Below are 22294 nucleotides of genomic sequence, written 5' to 3' on the forward strand. Positions count from 1 at the left end.
CATATCTTTAACTATTTTCAGTAGATATATCTGTATCTTTAAACAATAATCATCAAACAAAAACACATTAATCATCAAACAAAAACAGCAAGTCCATCAAAAACAAAACACAAAGGGTGCAGCGATGAAAAATTATGAGCAATATCCCATCAACTGCTTTCGAAGATATTTGTATAATATTCCATCAACTGTGTTCAAAGATATTTGTATCAGTATGTTTAACAACAATGTCATCAAAATATGAGCAGTATCTCATCAACTATTTTCACAAAAGCTGCAGCAATGAAAAAATATGAGCAGTATCTCATCAAATATTTTCGGTAGATATTAAACATATCAATATTTAAACAATAGTCATGAAACAAGAAATATTGATAAACAATAGTCATCAAACAAGAAAGTTTGACGAGAATCGTTGAGTCAATTGCAGAAACTCATGCATGTTTCATGCATAATTACCTTTTTATTTCAATTTGAGCTCCAATAGTATTCAACCCAAAAATGTTGATTGAGTTGATAAAATACAATATGAAAAATACTCAAAAACCAGCTTTGCCTGAATGCACATCAACATATGAAAAATACTCGTGGTACAAAGAAAGGAAAGGTTTAAAAATAAAAACTGGGAAACTCTCGGAAAGAATATTTCATGAATTATGCTCTAATGACAGGCTTTCAATTTTTACACGACCTAGAAAAAAACGTGACCACAACTGCACCTAGATACTCATTGAAGTATGATTTAAAGTTTTTCACCTCCTATAGTGCTGAAGGTATCTGATTAAAATTACAATCTTGATAGAATGCCTCAAAAACTGGAACACAAGTGAGACATTTCACTGACAATACGCTACCATTATTCATGGTATTCTTGTAAATAAAGAGTCGGTAGACACTTGTTCTTATGTTCCCATTGAACTATTGAACTACCTTGAGGGTAGTTCCAAACCTTGGTGACTTAATGTTGAATTTGATCCGACAGCTCTATGTTCCATTGAACTACATTGAGGGTGGTTCCGAACCTTGGTTACTTAATGTTGGATTTAATCCGACAGTTCCATTATCTGGGGGAGGTCCAACACCCCATTTCCCTTCTGACTCTGAAGGCTCAATAACATGAACTCCATCTGTCATTGGAAGAGCAAATTGATTCGGTTCGGATGGATGTGATGCAACGACCAGAGGATAGGCATTACTGCGGCATAAATAACGCAAACAATAAATTAAATCATAATATGCCTTGAAAAATAAATTAAATCATAATATGTCCTTATGTCCTTAGTCAAAAGCCAAATCTGAAAAAAAGATCCATGACAGAATGAAAGAGCCCATTTACCTGGTCATTCCCGATGGTAAATATGCAGAAAGTGCAATGCGACAGTGATGCATCAAGTTTTCTGCATCAAACGCTCCAACTGCACCATCATAGAAGCTCGCCAACTGCGCCAACTGTACCATCACAGAAGATCGCATAAACTGACGCTGTCACATGAGTATATGTCACTTGAAATAGGAGCAGATAGGGAATCATGAGGAGAACATTGTAATGCAACCAAGTAGCAAGGTTATCCAATCAGATACAGAAGGTAAGTGACATTATATAACTGTGTATGCTTGAATTCAAGACTGCTTACAAGTACTTACATAGTGCAAGGGCTCCAACTTGGAAGCATCATATATAGTAAGCTGGCTCTCATGCACAACCAATAAGTAAATTTAATCATTATGAAACTGTACTGTTGTATCCCCGACTGGTGGTGATGATCTTCCTGGCTGTACTGGTACAATTTTTTACTTCCGCTTGTCCCACCCATCTATGCCCCAGAGACATAACTGCCAAAAGACGTGGTTGCGAGTACATGAACATTTCTACTTGGCTCTCATGCACAACCAATAAGTGAATTTAATCATTATTAAACTGTACTGTTGTATCCCCGACTGGGGGTGATGATCTTCCTGGCTGTACTGGTACAATTTTTTTACTTCCGCTTGACCCACCCATCTATGCCCCAGACATAACTGCCAAAAGACGTGGTTGTGAGTACATGAACATTTCTAATCGGTATATTTATGTAAACTTTAAAGTGGACATCATGGAGTCAGACTATATATAATAATAAAAGAACCCATATACTTGGAGCTGATACCTGGGCATCAGCTCCAGAAGACACCAACACATTCAAAACATGTGAAAAATCCAGGCCCTTGGTTTTCTTTTGGTGGCCCTTGAGCTTTGTTTTTACCTTTAAAACTTGCAGCAAGTTCAAGTTCAAGTTCAGAGCATGCCACTTAAAAGGGGTATTTTTGGTAAAAGGGAACAATGAAGAAAAATGATAAGAAATTTAAATTTAATGATATATTCACAGGCAGCGCCTCGTCAACATCAATTTAATGATATATTCACAGGCAGCACCTTATCTGCCTCGTCAACATCAATTTAATGATATATTCACAGGCAGCACCTTATCAACTCGAACATTGTATGTTTGAATTGATGAATCCTCTACGCCAATTGCAATGATGTTATTGTCTTGAGGGTGGAAAGCCAGAAAAGTGGCTGCAGGAGGAGGTCACACGAAAGTTGTCATGACTTGCAATGAATCACTATGTCATGAAACCATTGATTTAGACAAATTGGGAGCCTTGAAATAGTGAGCAACATTACACAAGAACCTTTTATAGTGATCCTAAAATGAACACCATTACCCACATAATATGTGAAAACTGAAGGTGAAACATTAGAGGATAAACCCCTAAGCAGACCAATGTACCAAAAATGAAATTATATATATAATCGGAAACATTAAAATGAAACTGGTCTTTAGGTAAAAGGCTCTATTACCTTAAATGTCCATATTGAATAAGGAGACCTTGCCACCGGAAGCAGACATAACACAGGAATCATTCTTAAACAAAGCTATACAAGCAGCGGCTTCTACTGGATTTGTATCACCAATGCCATTATTCATAACAATCCCACTAGCTGGCTGCCACATCTGTGGTGGAATACTCGTTGTAGAGTGTGGAACTTTACTCGTCAATCATTACTACATAAAATACAGCTGCAAATTATGTATCCAAAAGTATAACTAACAAATAAATAAATAAAACAAGCTAAAATAAAAAGGAAGCAAACAACAACTACTAAAAAAACCCCACCCTTTTATATGGATTCCGGTCACTCCATGGCCATTTTTATAGCTTATGAAGAGCATTGGATATCAGTGATAAAACAGCAACACCAGAATTGGTGTATATCAGTCTGACTACCTGCAAGAAATAGCAGGTTACTTGTTTGGATCAATATCGACAGAATTTGTAGCACATAAAATTGTAAAGTATGTCAAACTTTGGTGTTTTCTGTAATAGATGCAATCATTCTGTAATAGATGGATGATTGCATGCCTTGCTCACATGCATTGTGTCAGGCAACCTGAGAGACCACAATCAGTGATTCAGTCAATTTCCCGTACTTGCTCGTCTGTAAGCTCATCTAGAAGCCTTAGTTTAACATACGGGCTCCATCAATACTACTCTGCACACGTCTGAGTGTCAGATAATCCATTGATCATATCATCCTATTCATATGAAAGATATGCCAAGACAAAATCCTATGCTATATGGAAACTTGAAAGCAACAATATCTGGACTCCTATATGGAAACTTGAAAGCAACAATATCTGGACTCTGGAGTGAAAGTTTAGAAAAATGGTAAAAGAAAAACTAAATTGAATATGGCTGGACAATGCTAAATTCTAAAGAAATAAAGACAAACTCCTATATGGAAACTTGAAAGTAACAATATCTGGACTCTGGAGTGAAAGTTTAGAAAATGATAAAAAGAAAAACGAAATTGAATATGGCTGGACAATGCTAGATTCTAAATAAATAGAGACAAATATAGGGGAAAGCTCTTACAAAATTAATCATTGACACTGCAGGTGGAAGTCTCCCCAAACGTTCTATAGCGCTGGGAAGGGAACCAGGAGCAGTGACCTGCAGGAGGCATGACATTCACAATTGAAGTCTGCATGGTAAAAATGATCTAGTTAGAGTTTAAACTTTAACTAGATTAGCAGTGCATGTACATAGTAAATGTGCATGGAAGAGGCAATTTACCTTTGTTGCCATTTTCTCTAGTGGCACCCTCGTTCCCTCAAAAGATCTACTCTCCAGCATGCCAGTTAAGCGAAACCCCTTTGTGTTGGCTAAGATCTTTATGCCATTGTCATTTGTTGCGACTGCCAACAGGGAACCATCTTTACTGGTAAATGTGCATGGAAGAGGCAATTTACCTTTGTTGCCATTTTCTCTAGTGGCACCCTCGTTCCCTCAAAAGATCTACTCTCCAGCATGCCAGTTAAGCGAAATCCCTTTGCGCTGGCTGAGATCTTTATGCAATTGTCATTTGTTGCGGCTAAGATCTTTATGCCATTGTCATTTGTTGCAACTGCCAACAGGGAACCATCTTTACTGAAACGAAGGCGAGGACTAGGCTGCAGCTTTTTGGAAATAACACAAGGATTATACATTGAGATGTGATCAAGAAAACTTAAAATAATGTGTTGCAGCTTTTTGGAAATAAAGCAACGATTATACATGGAGATGTGATCAAGAAAACTTAAAATAATGTGTTACTTTTTTGGTCAAAATCACTATTTCTCCAACTCTAAAAATAAACCATCCTCATCAATTTCTTACCGAACTACCCTCAACATCAATTGTTGTTAGGATATTGGTGTTATCCATGTCCCAGAACTTTATTTGAAATTCATCACCAGCTGCCAAGAACCTATTCCTAGTTGTATCAAATTGCAGAACACCTAAGGAACGCTTCCTAAAACCAAAATATGTCAGCTTGATTGTTCCCTCACTTTCATTCCAGTCAGCCATCTTTACTTATTCCACAGGAGAAGAGCCTAACAAAAATACAAATGATTATATACTTCAGAAAGGGCATAGTTTCGACAGAGCAAGTATACAAAACTGGAGAAAGTAAAACTCAGATCCACATGAAAACACTTTACAAACTAGATACCATTCCAAGTTGACATTTTACCTTGTTGCATCAATAGTAGTGCACCAGAGGCCCGGAGCATTATAGTCCACCCTAGATTCTGCAACATCATACAACCAGGGTTTGATCTTTCCATCAATAGTTGTAAGAAAAATAAATTGTATATGAACAAAGAATCCTTCAGTGCAATAAAGTATTTCCCATATGGTCATTATGCCATTGTCATTCATTGTGACTGCCAATAGGGAACCATCTTCGGTGAAACGAAGGCGGGGACTAGCCTGGAGCTTTTGGAAATAAAGCAAGATTATACATTGAGATGTGATCAAGAAAATTTAAAATAATGTTTTGAAACTCTAAAAATAAAACATCCTCAGTGACTGCCGGAGGCATGGCATTCACAATTGGAGTCTGCATTGTAAAACTGATCTAGTTAGAGTTTAAACTTTAACATTAATTAGCAGTGCATGTACACAGTAAATGTGCATGGACGAAACAATTTACCTTTGTTGCCATTGTTTGATCTAGTTAGAGTTTAAACTTTAACATTAATTAGCAGTGCATGTACACAGTAAATGTGTATGGACGAAACAATTTACCTTTGTTGCCATTGTCTCTGGTGGCACCCTGTTCCTTCAAAGGATCTACTCTCCAGCATGCAAATTAAGCGAAATCCCTCTGCGTTGGGTAAGTTCCTTATGCCATTGTCATTCATTGTGACTGCCTCTACAGAACCATCTTCGCTGTAACGAAGGCGGGGACTAGCCTGGAGCTTTTTGGAAATAAAGCTAGATTATACATTGAGATGTGATCAAGAAAAATTAAAATAATGTTTTGAAACTCTAAAAATAAACCATCCTCATCTCCAAAAATAACTTCTTACCGAACTACCCTCAACATCAATTGTTGTTAGGATGTTGGTGTTATCCATTTCCCAAACTTTATTTGAAATTCATCACCAGCTACCAAGAACCTATTCCTGGTTGTATCAAATTGCACAACACCTAAGGAACACTTCCTAAAAGGAGACCCTCACTTTCATTCCACTCAACCAGGTGTGAATCACCATCTTTACATGTTCCACAAGAGAAGAGCCTAATAAAAAATACAAATGATTATATACTTCAGAAAGGACATGGACTTGACAGAGAAAATATACAAATGATTATATACTTCAGAAAGGACATGGACTTGACAGAGAAAATATAGAAAATTGGAGAAAGTAAAATTCAGATCCACATGAAGACACTTTACAAACTAAACATCGTTCCAAGTTAACATTTTACCTTGTTCTATCAGAACTATAAGGCCCAGAGCATTATAGTCCACCCTATATCCCGCAAGATCATACAACTAGGCTTTGATCTTTCAATCAATAGTTGTAGAAAAAATAAACTGCATATGAACAAAGAATCATAATCCATCTATCTTTAGTGCAATAAAGTATTTGTCATATGGCCAAAAATTCACAAGCAGCCAAACATCAAACAAATCAAAACAACTAGAATATAATATTCGTCAACTGCAATTCACATAAATTCTTCAGGTATCAAGGAAAAAGGTACCTGAATATTTTCTTATTTTCTTACTGGTGAGGACAAACAGAACATACAGCTGCTTCATGGCCTTCAAATGTGTACTGCTTTTGACCAGTTACTGCATCGCACACCTGCAAGCATAGACAATATTGTTTTCCTCTTCTTTTTTAAAATTTTCATATACAGATAAATAAACAACTATTAGAATGAGTCTTGACACACATGATAAAGCAGATTACCACATATATGATAAAGCAGATTACCTTGATGGTCTTATCATCCCAACATGTAACTATTATGAAGAGCTGGTAGCTAGGGTGTGAAAAAACAATATCATTCACACCACCAACATGTGCGTCAATCTGTTTAAATTATATCAATGTTAATAAATTATACTTTCAATACAAACTTAATTTTACACACCTACAAAGAATGTACAGGTTGGCCTTTAAGCATGTAAGCAAACCTCTAGATGTTGTCTCAAATCACCTGCCACAGTATAAGAATTTATGTGAACTATATGATTGGAAAACACAACTCCTATAACACAAATGCAGGCATGTCAGTATTTGAATAGAGAGCGTAGCAGACCATTATAAGAATATATGTGAACTATATGCTTGGAAAACACAACTCCTATAACACAAATGCAGGCATATCAGTATCTGAATAGAGGGCGTAGCACACCATTGGTAGCTTGGGACATACTCCAAACCATAGTTTATAGAGTTGTGCAGGAATTGGCAACACAAAGTCACTTGTGGGCTAAGAACCCAAGGGTGTGGGATTTGCACCCAAAATTGTGGGTGTGAAACCGTGTATGGATTTGGACACTTGGCACTTGGAGATTGTAGGGAACCCTTAAAGGAACAAGGGTCCGCTTGTAGCACCAAGAGAGGCCTTGTGGGTTGGGAGGAAAGAATTTTTATGTGATTATGTGGGTGAGTTTGTCTTAAGTTTCAAGTCGGCCTTGACTTGAGGAGACCATTTGAGAATTTTAGACGTCACCCTAAGGAATGATATAAATAGGACTGAGGAGAAGCCTCATTCCTCACCCAATCAAGTCACTTATTTCTCATGTCAAGATTGAAATAGGAGACCGAGTCCGCAACCAAGAAGGAGAAAGGATCAAGTTTGGTTAGGGTTGGTTTTGGGATTGTTTTGGGCTGTGGTTAGGCAAGTAAAGGCAACGAGTAGGAGACTAGGCCGCGACTTCTTAAGACGACATGTGAGCATGAAAACAAAAGAAATCTCTCTAGCAGGCCGAGATTTCTAAAGTATTGCAAAAGGATGAAATTTGGTTAGGGTTGGTTTTGGGACTGTTTTGGGTTGTGGTTATGCAAGTAAAGGCAACGAGTAGGAGAATAGGCCGCGACTTTTTAAGACGACATGTGAGCATGAAAACAAAAGAAATCTCTCTCTAGCAGGCTGAGATTTCTAAAGTATTGCAAGAGAACGAAATTATCATTCCTGGAGGGCCAAGTAGCCTACTTAGCAGCCAAGGATAGGGCGCATTCATCTACAGTAGGAGAGAAGCAATCAAAGGTTGTTGGAGTGGTTTGCAAGTGGGTTGGATGTACTTTAGATTTCCCTAGTTAGGGATGAGTTCTTTAGAAAAAAGTCTCGCTCAAATCCAAGGGTTTTGGAGAGCAGAAGTGGATGTCTTCAAGGAGGAAAAGTGCAGGATTGGTGTCCTAGTTTAGGACAGTATTTGGAGCAGCCAAAAGAACAGTTTTGGGAGGGATGTAGTGGCTTGCTCCAAGCCCTAAGTACAGTCACTTGAGAAGGAATTTGAGGATTTTTAGAAGTGCATAAGAAGGGATGCTTAGGACTGATCTTTGAACGACAAAAGGAGGTAAAGGGAGCAATTTGACTAGCCCAAGTTTGTTGAAGGACTTTTGACAATGATAGGTGGCAGCCATCCATTCCCTAAGTTTGCCTCATTGAAGCAGCATGGGTAGACAAAAGGAGGTAAAGGGAGAAATTTGACTAGCCCACGTTTGTTGTTGAAGGACTTTTGACAATGATAGGTGGCAGCCATCCATTCCCTAAGTTTGCCTCATTGAAGCAGCATGGGTAGGCTATAAAGGGAAAATGCCCCTAAGAGTTGTGTTCTTGAAGGACTAAGTAGCAGCTAGTGGGCAAGAAGTCCCAAAGGAGCTGAGGAGCAGCAATGGGCAGTCTAGAGTTGTTCACAAACAAAGTTGTGTACAACTCAACAAAAGACCCTATGTCTTGGTTGTTGGTGGACTAATGATCAGCTAGAGGGAAAATTGGAGTCGTGTTCAGTGACAAAAAAGAGCAAGATAATTGATAGAGGCAGATTGGTGTTGCTACAGATCAGAGCCAATGGATCGGGCAGATGTGTTCAGGATATGACCAATGGAGTTGTGAAGTGCACTAGATTAGCTAGTAGGTCAGTGTATCTTTTTCAGGGTAGTTTGGTGGTCAAATTTGTTGACATCAAACCCTAGTTTGTATTCCTTGTATCACTGAACTTATGAGAGCGATGATCCCTATTATAGGAGCCCTACACAGTTGTATTACAGTTTGTTAATATAACGAAGTTGGGTTATTGAAAAATTTGTAAAAAATTGTCTATATTTGTGCACTAATTCATTTACTTTGTTTATATTTCGTTGTCAGTAATTCTATGACCCTAACCTAGATTCCAGTACCGTGGAAAAACAATAGAACACCCAAAATCGTACTATTCTCTACTAGTCAGTGTTATAAGGACCGAACCGGACTGGCTGGTTTAGACCGGTCTGACCAGGTCTGACCATTTTGAGGCAAAAATTGGTTCGAACCGGTGACTTCAACCATTTTTGTCTAGTTCGGTACGATAAAGCCACAAAAAATGCAGCAAGTGGGGTGAATTTAAAGTAAAAGTGACATTCTCATTTTTTTTCCCGAGGAGAAAATATCGTAATTTCCATTATATTGTTGAAAATTACATGTTGTAAATGCCATTGGCATATGCAGTACTGTGACCGTAGTCAACTGAGAAGAGTTTGTAAGAAAAAAAATGTCGTAAATTTCTACAAAATGGACCTGTGTTGGGACTCTTAGCTACTGATTATATACAAAATAATTACATATTTCAAAATTTTACCAAAAGGTGATTGTTGTTCAGTTGCCAATATATGATAAAACAAGAAATAACAGAAGAATAAAATGTTGATATTAGGGCCTGTCTACCCTTTGTAGTTCCTTATCCATATATGGTCTGTGGAAGAACCGATAGGTCCTCTCAGGTGAGTGCTCTGTGATCATCCATTTTCCTCGAGGACGATGTGTTGCCTCTTTCGATAGCTTGTCCGCATCTTCATTACGCTCCCCGTAAATATGAATGCATGAGATATGTATAAAATGAGTTTTGAAAAAAATAAATATCATCCAAAATAGTTATTAGTGTATATGCATGGCATGTCGTTGTGTTGTTGAACCAGTTTATGACTATTTTGGAGTCTCCAAAAATTTGTATATGTTTGCATTGCTTGTGTATTGCAAAGGATAAAAGATGTCGGAGTGTAATCAACTATGCATAATTATTTGTGCCCTCACCCAACCCCCAAGCATATGTGAAAGTAATGTGTATCAGTCAGATAAAGGATTATGCCTCCACTGCATCCCTGTGCTTGTGCAACACCGTCGAAATAGGCCCAAGGGAAATCTTTGTCGATCAACTCCTGTGTGATGTTCCGGGGTCTAAAAACTTGTTCTTCTGCCGGGATTTCCCCATAGCTCATACAAATTTTTGGAGGTATCAGTTTCCAGTCTATATTCCGGCCCCTAAAAATTATGTTGTTGCGGCACATCCAAATGTGCCAGCAGACCATAAGCGGCAGGTTCCTAGCTCTCGGCTCAGATGCTAATACCCACCACTCCAGGAATGCGGAATTCTTAGTGTGTGCTAGACCAGAGTCCAGAGTTGCTGGGTTGTGGGACAAGAGAGGAATAAATGGTGGTTCGATTCCTCCTCTACCTGACAAAGGACACATCAAGTCGGGCCTGGGAATGCCCGTTTCCTGAGGTTTGTTCCTGTAGGGGTTTTATCCATTATAATATTCCACATCAGTAATTTGGTGCGTGGAGGGGCTTTTAACTTCCATAGATGACTCCACCAGCTCTTCAAACTGTCCGGCTTGTGACCAGCATGTATGATTTCATACCCTTCCTTAGGGGAGTAGTGTCCTTTCTTTGTATAACCCCAGATCAATTCATCCTCCTTGTCTCTCAGGCACACATGGGATTCTTTTAAAGTCTGCAAATATTTTCTCCACTGTCTTTGCCAATGTTCCGAGATGTCCCATTCCTCCCCTGTATGCCAAGCTTGCTGGAAGATGGATGTGTTGTGAGGGTCCCCGAGATGAGTGATGAAGTGAGACCCGTTGTGGTTCAGCAAGGTAATCAGATCTGGTGGGAGCTGATAGGAATTTCCGCTGCCAATCCATGGATCGAGCCCTATCCGGACTGACTCTCCATTTCCAATCCTCCAGATGAGGCCTCTTTTAATGATGGGAAGAGTGTTTATTACAGCCCTCCATATGACTGATATGCCCTTCCTGTTCCATGAGGGTCGTCTTAGCTAGTCCAAGGCAGTGCTCGGCCAAATGTATTTGTGGGTGACCACTTCCGACCAAAGGCTCTTGTGCTTTAGGAGAAGCCAGCCTAGTTTTGCAGCCAAAGCCTGTGCAAAAGCGGGGAGATGCTTTAAACCCCAACCGCCCCATTTTTTAGGAGTAGTGATCCTACTCCATTTGACCCATGCAAAAGGCTTTCCTTCTTTGTGTCCCTTCCAAAGGAAATGACTACAGACACGTTGTATCCTATGTAGTATCCCCTGGGGGATCCAGGCCAAGGACATCCAGTAGACTGGGGTTGCTTCCAGCACTGCTTTTATGAGCACCAGTCTTCCAGCTCTGGAAAGTAAACGATGGCACCAAATGTTTAATCTTTTTTCCACCTTTGCAATCATCCAGGTCCAGTCTGCAATTTTATAACTATCTACTTTAATTCTGAATCCCAAGTACTTCAGTCCGTCCTTCAGTGCCAAGGTTTGGAAGGGGAATTTTTGTAGGGCTAGCTGAGTTTCTTGATGTGTGCAATCAGAGAAAGATATAGTAGATTTTTCCCCATTTATTTCCATTCCTATAGCTGCACTGAAGAGTTTCAATATCTCTGTGAGGGTGATGATGTCCTGTATTCCCCCATCAAGGAATATGAGGATATCATCAACAAAAAGCAGATGTGTTATAAGGCAATGTTTCGTGATCTTGAGGCCACGGAGTCTCCCAGCTCTCTTCTCCGTCACAATCAGTCTACTCAGGCCTTCCATAACCAGAAGGAAAAGTAAGGGGGATAAGGGATAGCCCTATCTGATTCCCCTCTCCGCTTGAAAGGTATGGGAGGCAGAACCATTTATTAGGATTGCAAAGGAAACTGAAGTGATACACCCCATAATCCATCTGATGAAAACCAATGGGAACCCCAGATGGGTGAGTATCATTCTTAAGTATAACCAACTAACCTTGTCAAAAGCCTTTGAGAGGTCAATTTTGAGCGACACCCCTTTTAGATTCTTCAGCTTGATGGAGTGGAGGGCCTCTTGGGCTGATCCAATGGCTTCATGGATTTGTCTATTTTGTAGGAAAGCAAATTGCTCCTGAGAGATATGTTCAGATAGGATTGGCTTGATGCGATTTGCTATAATCTTTGCAATAATTTTGTAGAGACAGTTGCAGAGGGATATAGGGCGAAAGTCATTGAAGGAGATCGGGGAGTCCGATTTGGGAATAAGGGCAATGAAGGTAGAGTTGATGGGAGCGTGTATGCAGCCTAGGGTCCGACTTTCTTCCACCACCCCCAGAAGGTCTGGTCCAATGATGTCAAAGAATGCAATGAAGAATTCCACTAACCAGCCATCCGGTCCCGGGCTTTTGTCCTTCTTGAACCACTTGAGGGTGCTTTCTAATTCCCCCATGGAAACAGGTTTTATAAGGTCCTCCATCCCTTCGGGTTCCACAAAGCCAGGGAAATGGCCTGCAATGCTAATGATTTCAGCAATGGATGTTCCCTGTGGGGCTTTGAAAAGCTGCTTGAAGTGTGAGATACCCAAATGGGCGAGCTGTGGGTGAGTGGTGGCAATCTGATCCAAGTCCGAGGGCATCTGCCAGATGGTATTGCTGGCTTTCCTTCCATTTGCATATTTATGAAAGAACTTTGTGTTGCCATCCCCCGCTTGAAGCTAGATTGCCCTGCTTCTAAGTCTCCATGTTTCTTCTCGGTCAAGAAGGATCTTAGATCTCTGTGCCTCCAGATCAACCAAATGTAACTTTGCTTCGATGGATATGTAACCATGTCCACTTTCATCCGTGAGGGAGGCCAACTGAGCTTCAATGTCAGCTAGGGTATGATCATCTCTAGCCTTTTTCCTTTTAGCCCACTCAATGGTTAATATCTTTAGCTATTTCAAGTTGCTACATAACCCTATAGCCTTCCTCTGGTCTATGAGTGGGGGTTGAACTTGCCAAAACTCCAAAACCATCTTGATATAGTCGGGGTCCTTTGAAAGGTGCCCTAGGTTTACTGGATGTGCCAGCTACTTCTAGGTATATGGGGGAGTGATTCGAAATGCCCCCCGAGCCCACCATTGCCTGTAGATGGAGAGGGACTGGAGGAGGTCTTCCTGTATAAGGTATCTGTCGAGTCTTCGACCAAGGGCAGCTTCTCCGGTCCATCTATTATGCCATGCTGGCATCTTCTTATTCATGGGGACACCTATGAGTCCATATTGATCCAAGAGGGATCTCAGCTGATCAGAGAGAGGATCCAGTTGCGAGTGGTGCCCCCAGGATTCCTCATGTCCAATGGAGAAATTCAGGTCACCCCCTATAATTGTGGATTTGTTGATCAAGGGGTTTTCTAGCAAGGTTTGCGAGAAGGCCAACCTATTTTGATTTGGAGCATAGATATTAAAAATATGAAGTTGTTTGCCTAATTCAGCCGAGAAAAAGTCCATGCCCAGGAAACCCTGGCCACCCCAAGAGGAGATCACCCTTATAGAAAGGGGATTTATCCCAATGGCTAGGCCTCCAAATCTTCCTGCTGCATCCAAAGCTTGGAAATGCCAGCCGGGTAATATGGCTTGAAGGGTCCTAATAATCTGTTCCGATGGTCCCAGGGTTTCCTGTAAAAGGATCATGTCACAGGGTATGCATTGCAGGAGTCGCTTTAGGGCCAGTTTTTTGGAAGGGTTGGCCAACCCCCTACAGTTGTAAGAAAGCCACTTCATCAGGGAACAGAGCCCAGGGTGTCAGATGCTCTAAGTGCCCTTTCAATGGTGTTATGGCACCCCTGGGCCACATCTGCTTCCGCAGATTTGATGGCTTTGGAGATCTTTGTAGGTCTGCCCCTTGTGGGTTTGAGCTTGGAGGGGGGAGGGATGCCCAAACCAAGCAGATTAGGGTTAGTCAGTTGACGAGAACAGAGGTTATAGGAGTGTGAGCCTGAGGCAGAAGGGGAGTGAGGGGGGAGGTGGAGGTGGCTCTGATCATGTACTGTTGGCAGGGTGGTGGAGAAAATGGGGGGGAGGGGCTCGAGCGAACAGTTTATGGGGGTAATCATGCTTGTGAGGGATGCAGAATGAGCCAGAGAAGCATTAATATGATTAAAAAACATAGCAGAGGGAGAGGGGAAAGAAGCATTACCCGTTGTAGGAGCAGCCTCCGCAGCAGACCGGGATCGAGTCAGTGGAGGGGATGTAGGTGGTATCTGTGGAGCACTGGTTTGCTGAGCAGTGACTCCATCTGCACCCTTTGAGTGATCTAGACCTGTGGGCTGCTCATCCACAATCGGGTCTTCCGGCTGGCGATGCTTCGTTCCCCTAGAGGTCGCCTGAGGAGTAGGAGTGTGCAGCGGGCAATCCTTGTAGAGATGGCCAACCTTATGGCATCTTTTGCAACGAAAGGGGACTCCTTCATAGTCCAGGTTTTGACACCGTGAGAAGTGTCTCCAATGGAGGGTTATCTTTTCCTCTAGCCCCTCCCTCATATCCAGATGCACCAGGATACGCGCCATAGTCATGATTCTTGTCTTTTCGAAAGATTGGTCGTGTTCCAGGTATGTGCCCAAGGCGTCTCCAATGCGCTTGAAGACAACAGGGGTCCAGAACTGCATCGGAAGGCCCGACAAGCGAACCCAGATTGGCCCAGCACCCAGTTGTTCCCTCTCCAAATCAAAAAGTGGATCCCATCTTTTGAGCAGGACCGGAGCAAGCTCAATGTGCCAAAACCAGGATAAGATCTAGTCTGTGTATTCCTCCCTATGAAAACGCAGGGCAAACCACCCTCGTGCTAGAACCCTAATGATGGGCAGTTCTTTTAGCAAGGAGCCCCAGATCTCAGTGGTCCAGAGCCGAAGACGTTCAACAGAGTAGTTTCTGCCATGCACACGACCGACCAAAACCTTCTTTGCAGTCTCTGCAACTTCACCCAGAGCTAGGTTTATGTCTTTATCCACAGATTTAAGGCACCTGCCTTTCTTGGGCTTGTCCGAGCGGCGAGCAATTGGGTAGTCCTTGAGGAGGCCACGACAACCCTGGTTTACAGTCTGTGGGGTGGACAGGGTAGATTTAGGGTTTGGTATCAGAGAGCTGAAACAGCCTGAGCGAATGGGGGTATTGGGGTTAGTGCCTCCAGGGTTTAGGGTTGCGCTGGATAGGGCAGGGTTATTGAGGGAGGGAGGTCCGGATGAAGGAATGCGAGAAGTGGATGGGGTGCAGTGCGGGGTGGAGATGTGGGGGAGTTGGGGTAAGGGAGCGTCGAAAGTGGGTGAGGGCTGTAGGCAGGTTCCAAGAAGGTTTAGGGTAGTCGGGGACAGAGGGGGGTAGTCCAGTCCAAGGACTTAGATAGGTTCCGAGAAGGTTTAGGGTAGTCGGGGACAGAGGGGGGCAGTCCAGTCCAGGGACTTCGTCAATATGAACTGAGGGCGGGGGATGATGCACAAAATGACCCGGGCGTGCCTGAACAGAAGGTGCCGCTGACAGAGGGCACAGGGTGGCAGCGAAAGGACCAGAGCCCGACACGGAGCGATGGTGAGACCATATAACCTCCTGGGGATGAGGGTCCTCCTCATAGTCGACTTCATCGAGCTCCATTGTAACCGACAGTAAACGGTCGGGGGAAAAACTGTAGTCGAGGTGATAGAACGGGCCGGGGTAAACCAGGTAACCGCCATATGAAGCCACTGTAGTCCAGGTAACCGCAAGATAAAAGGATATGTGCCGCTGAGGGTTTGGGAGGGCAGATAGGTGGAGGTCAGGTGAGCAGGGAGGGGATACCCATGCCCTTCATGTCCAAGGCTGTTGGGCCCATGAACCTCCATGGGTGTCGCCTTCAGCATCTGCCTTGCCGAGAATGTTGTTACCCAATCTATTCTATTTTGTAAATTTGAAGGGATTTCATCTATGGTTAATTGTTTAAAGCATGAATGCCAAAGTGACATTCTCATTTATCTTTCATTTTCATCCTTTTACTTAATTTTTTAACATTAGCATGAAATGACTCAGGATGTTTGAGAGTGGTTTTCACCTCATTGGATTTCATATGGAGAAAGTAGAATTTTAGATCTCACTCAAACTCCTGCATTGGATTTTCTCATGTAGGAGGCTATGGAACTAGTGTTTAATCAAGAGGAACAAGCCCTCTATGTACCTTGATGTTAGTGGCATTGGTTGTTGAACTCCTCTATCACGAGCCTACTAAAAATACTACTTATCACTCAAACAAAATCTTGACTTGACATGATAGGATTTTTCTATCTTATTTTAATGCTTAGAGAGTGATAGTGATGACAAATATCCCAATATAGGCATTGATTTTGATGATATCTAGGTATTTGTTGTAGCATAATTTTTTTTTATGCTAGAGGCCATGTGGAGCTTGTTTGCTGAAATAATTTCGGTTTAGAGATGGAATCCACTTGGCACTATTTTGGTTATGTGCACCCTTACATGCTATATAAATGAGAACTTTTTCTTATTTGTGTATAAATGGTTTGGATTCATATGGATGAACATGAATATATATATTTTTCTTTAAAATTTGAATATTTTATGTGTTTTTGGTTGACAGGGTTTTTGGTCCAATTTTTTCATCGGTTTCCGTACAGTTTTGACGGGCTCCCAGTTCGGGGAGCCCACCGGTTCAATGACCAGTCCGGTTTTGATAACTATGCTACTAGCACAATAGTTGAATGGTCGAAGGCTCAGTATGCTTGCTTTCTCCACCTTATCATCCTCCTCTCAAGGGCACGTTGTGTGGGGTTGTGCGTGTGATCTGGACCAAATTAGCATATAAATATAAACATACCATTTTATGTATATGTCAAACCATTCTTTAAACGGTACCACCCGAGAACCATGCTAGAAGGATAAAACGTCGAAATAATAAATAATAATAACAATATTTTGTAGGAAAACAACATGACTCACCCATCTTCTACGCTGCATCTACATTTCCTAAGCTATCTTCTCCACTCGACCATCCCAAACACTACAATTCTAGTCACTTGTTGCACAAAGTAATATTATATATGAGATCACGAATAAACCATGGGAGCTTAAAGAATAAATATACAAAGCGATGAATTAACCATACACATACCTACCCTCCCTTGCTAATATTATAACATCAACAATCATGAAATATAATCCAATGTGAAATTTCCATTTCTTTCATATCAAACTTCTAGGAAACATATTGAATCTCACACCGATGATCAAGATCATACTACCTCGAAACCATGAAAAAAATGATAAATCATTGTGCAACTAACAAATATTTCAGTGTATTAAAGGACTAGTATTGTGCAGGGGAAACGTATGCATCACCCATCCTTTGTGCCATGTTTGTAGAATGTCTAGTGCATCTTGCATCTTCACCACTTGACCTTTGTAGACCATACGATTGTAGTTGATCACTACATAAAAAAGATCAATATAGTTGACTATCAGAGCATACATAAATAGAACATATAATAATTTGAATATAAAACAAATGGAGCCACAAATTAGCAAAGATACTTTTAATTGAAGTGCATTCCATGTAGATATGTTGAATTACCTTCATTTATGAATAACCTCAATCTTCTCTTAATTGAAGTGCATTGCATGTAGATATGTTGACTCACCTTAATTTATGAACAATAACCTCAATTTTCTCTATCTACTTCATTCATTTCCATTTCCGCACCCGACAAATGAAACCAAGAAAAAACTACAAGAAACATTAAAGAAACAAAACAAAGCAAGAGTACAACACACCCAACAAACAAAACCAAGACCAAACTATAAAAAAACAAGAAAAAAAATTCAAAACAAAGGACAAGGAATACAACATAGCATGGCCATGCTTAAACTCAACCAAACAAAACATGCAGACAAGAACAAAGAAAAAATTGCGAACATCCCTTCCGCACATCATCTCCTGCAATGTGTTGCCCTCTACTGAAAGGGAAAAAAGTGGGTTGAATAAGGTTAAAATATACACACAATTAGTAATGTTAAACATATTTCGATACCAATAGTTATTCATAATAGGAAACACACCTCCCCTGGAGTTTGTCTTATAACGATGGACACTCTTCTATTCCACTTGCTCGTGCTCATTAAAACCAACCATCTACAAAAGATACACAATAAGCTATTAGAATCGTTATATAAGTTAAACTAAAGAATATGCAATAATTAATCATAATAAAAAACATGCCTTTCTTTGAGATTGTTATATAAAAGGAGAGAGTCCATATTGTATTTCACGTATTCATGCACCTTAGATCATGCCATCTGCAATAGATACACAATAAAATATTAGATTTCTAATAAAAGTCAAACTAGAGAGTTTGCAGGCATGAACATCATGTAGACAACAAAAAACAAAAAATTGCAAACTTCCCCTTTGCACATTATCTCTATTGTATTGTCCTCTCCTCCACTGAAAGGGAAAAAAGTGGTGTGAATAAGGTTAAAATAAAGACAAATAGTAATGGCAAGCATCTGCAAAAGATACACAATAAGCTATTAGAATTGTTATACAAGTTAAACTAAAGAATATGCAATAATTAATCATAATAAGAAACATGCCTTTCTTTGAGATTGTTATATAAAAGGAGAGAGTCCATTTTGTATTTCACGTATTCATGCTCATTAAATCATGCCCTCTGCAATAGATACACAATAAAATATTAGATTTTTAATAAAAGTCAAACTAGAGAGTTTGAAAGCATGAACATCAACAAAAACAAATCATGTAGACAACAACAAACAAAAAATTGCAAACTTCCCCTTTGCACATTATCTCTATTGTAGTGTCCTCTCCTCCGCTGAAAGGGAAAAAAGTGGTGTGAATAAGGTTAAAATAAAGACACAAATAGTAATGGCAAGCATATTTCAAAACAAATAATTATTCATAATTGCAAACTTAACTCATCTAGAGTTTGCTATATAAGTATAGACATTCCATTTTGTATTCCACTTACTCATGCTCACCAAAACAAGCCATCTACAACTGATACCTAATAAGATATTAGAATCATTATACAAGTTAAACTGGAGAGTTGAAGGCAACAATCAATCATAATGTGGAGAATTCAATGCAACAATCAATCATAATATGAAATAGCCCTGGCTTTGAGCTTTTTTATATAAAGGGGGATAATCCATTTTGTATTTTACGTATTTATGCTCACTGGAATCAACCATCTGCAGTAGATAGAAAATAAAATATTAGAATTCTAATAGAAAATAAAATAGAGAGTTGAAGGCATGAACTTGTGAACCAACTTAATTCCAGTCCATTTATATTTCATGCTATATCTCAAAGTATATAATTTTTTTAAACTAGACATAATTCTAGTAGGAATAATGCAATCAATGTTATCACAAGATAAATAATCCTTTTTGTAAGAGGGATCCAATCAAATTTAAACATATTGAACATGTTGAGAATAGTAGCTTGGGAGGTACTCCAAACCCTAGGCTACAGTGTTGTGGATGAATTGGCACCACAAAGTCACTTGTGGGCTAAGAACCCAAGCGTGTCGGCTTTGCACCCAAGCTTGCAGGTGTGAAACCGTGTATGGATTTGGACACTTGGCACTTGATTGTAGGGCACCCTTAAAGGAACAAGGGGACGCTTGTAGCACAAGAGAGACCTTGTGGATAGAGTGAAAATAATTTTTATTTGATTATGTGGGTGAACTTGTCTTAAGTTTTAAGTCGGCCTTGAATTGAGGAGACAATTTGAGAAGGTTAAACGTCACCCTAAGGAATGATATAAATAGGAGTGAGGAGGACCCTCATTCCTCACCCAATCAAGACACTTATTCCTCATGTGAAGACTGAAATAGGAGGACGAGTCCACAACCAAGAAGGAGAAAGGATCAAGTCTGGTTAGGGTTGGTTTTGAGACTGCTTTGGGTTGTGGTTATGCAAGTAAATACAATGAGTAAAAGGAGAGTAGGTAGAGACTTTTGAGGACGAAATCTGAGCATGAAAACAGAAGCAAGCTCTCTCTAATAGGCCAAGATTTTTGAAGTATTGCAAGTGGGCGAAATTATGACTATTGGAGGGTCGAGTAGCCTACTTGGCAGCAAAGGTTAGGTTGCATTCATCTACAGTAGGAGCGAAAAAATCAAAGGTTGTTGGAGTGGTTTGTAGGTAGGTTGGATCTGCTTTAGGTTGCCCTAGTTAGGGTTGAGTTCTTCAGAAAAAGTCTCACTCAGATCCAAGGGTTTTGGAGAGCAGAAGTGGACGTCTACAAGGAGGAAAAGTACAGGATTGGTGTCCTAGTTTAGGACAGTATTTGGAGTATCCAAAAGAATAGTTTTCATAGGGTTGTAGTAGCTTGCTTCACGCCCTAAGTAAAGTCACTTGAGAAGGAATTTGAGGATTGTTAGAACAGAAAAAGAAGGGATGCTAAGGAAAAGGAGGAGGTCAATGGAGCGATTTGACTAGCTCAAGTTTGTTGTTGAAGAAGGATTTTTCAACAATGATAGGTGGAAGCCCTCCATGCCATAATTTTGTCTCATTGAAGCAACACGAGTAGGCAACAAAAGAAGTCCCTAAGAGTTGTGTTCTTGAAGGACTAAGGAGCAGCTAGTGTGAAAGAAGTCCCAAAGGAGATGAGGAGCAGCATTGGGCAGTCTAGAGTTGTGAATAACTCAACATAAGATCCTATGTCTTGGTTGTTGATGGACTAATGATCAGCAGGAGGGTAGATTGGAGCAGTGTTCACTCACCTAAAGGAGCAATATCATTGATAGAGGTAGATTGGTGTTGTTGCAGATCGGGAGCCAATGGACCATGAAGATATGTTCAGGATAAGACGAGTGGAGCTGTGAAGTGCACTATATCAACTAGTAAGTCAGTGCATCTTGTCAAGGGTCAATTGGTGGTCAAAGTTGTTGACACCAAACCCTAGTTTCTATTACTTGTATCAGTGATTGTATGAGGGACATGATCCTAGTATAGCATTACATGGGGTTGTGTGTGTGATGTGGACCAAACTAGAATATAAAATTAAACATACCATTTTATGTATATGTAGAACCATTATTTAAATGGTACTTCCGAGTGGCCCAGCGGAAGCATATGATGGCCTACCTAAAGATCACTTCAATGAGAAGTTCGGATCTACGGGTGGAAGGAAAGGCAGATGCCTTGCTTGCAATAAGTTAGGCCATTATGCGAAGGAGTGTACGAATGGTAGGGACACATCACTTGATGATGAAAACAATCATTCCAGGGACGTCTTCAATAACCGGAGGAATGACAAGTAATGCAAGTCATCAAGGAAATGGCTGAATCTTCAAACAAAGCAAGGAACTCTAGGTATGAAGAATCAAATTTTGTCTCTAATAAGCTAAATAAGTATTATCTTATATTGGCCCTCTCCACTACTTCTCTCCGAGACTCTTTGGGAATCTAGCTTATTGATAGTAGTGCTTCAGTGCACTTCATCAAATAGAAGGAAGCTCTCTCTAATTTTATAGAGAAGGAGACAATCGTGGAGATTAATCTTGGAGACGATGCCACCCATCCCGGAAAGAGTGTAGGGAATGTTACCCCTCAATCAAATGAGGGTAACACGAGTGTAGGGAATGTTCTCGAGGACCTTTGCACCCAAGCTTGCAGGTTTGAAACCATGCATGCATTTGGACACTTGGCACTTGATTGTAGGGCACCCTTAAACAAGGGGATGCTTGTAGCACAAGAGAGGCCTTATGCATTAAGTGAAAATAATTTTTATTTGATTATGTGGGTGATCTTGTCTTAAGTTTCAAGTCGGGCTTGAATTGAGCAGACAATTTGAGAAGGTTAAACGTCACCCTAAGGAATGATATAAATAGGAGTGTGGAGGACCCACATTCCTCACCCAATCAAGACACTTATGCCTCATGTGAATGCTGAAATAGGAGGACGAGTCCGCAACCAAGAAGGAGAAAGGATCATGTCTGGTTAGGGTTGGTTTTGAGACTGTTTTGGGTTATGGTTATGAAGGTAATGACAACACGTAAAAGGAGACAAGGCAGAGACTTTTGAGGAAGAAATCTGAGAATGAAAACAGAAGCAAACGTTCTCTGACACACCGAGATTTTTTAAGTATTGCAAGTGGATGAAATTATGACTATTCGAGCGTCGAGTAGCCTACTTGGCAGCCAAAGCTAGGGACCATTC

The 22294-nt window shown here is 40.5% G+C and overlaps 1 pseudogene across 1 annotated transcript; it reads right to left on the bottom strand.

Annotated features, from left to right (window-relative positions):
* Window positions 1-774: 774 nt before the first annotated feature.
* On the bottom strand, window positions 775-19003 carry LOC149254029 (protein TOPLESS-RELATED PROTEIN 2-like; annotated as a pseudogene). The gene is made up of 18 exons (XR_016267118.1): window positions 18701-19003; window positions 18327-18551; window positions 18167-18239; window positions 17682-18064; window positions 17450-17538; window positions 7022-7095; window positions 6819-6917; window positions 6599-6686; window positions 5060-5183; window positions 4702-4919; window positions 4120-4496; window positions 3919-4027; window positions 3406-3535; window positions 3160-3270; window positions 2843-3047; window positions 1645-2019; window positions 1337-1449; window positions 775-1195 (listed from the first exon to the last, which is right to left on the bottom strand). The product of XR_016267118.1 is annotated as a protein TOPLESS-RELATED PROTEIN 2-like (transcript).
* Window positions 19004-22294: the final 3291 nt, after the last annotated feature.

This window comes from Pinus tabuliformis, chromosome 7, assembly GCF_031772625.1.
Source record: "Pinus tabuliformis cultivar Carrire ecotype Pingquan chromosome 7, CPIR1, whole genome shotgun sequence".
Taxonomy (NCBI): Eukaryota; Viridiplantae; Streptophyta; class Pinopsida; order Pinales; family Pinaceae; genus Pinus; species Pinus tabuliformis.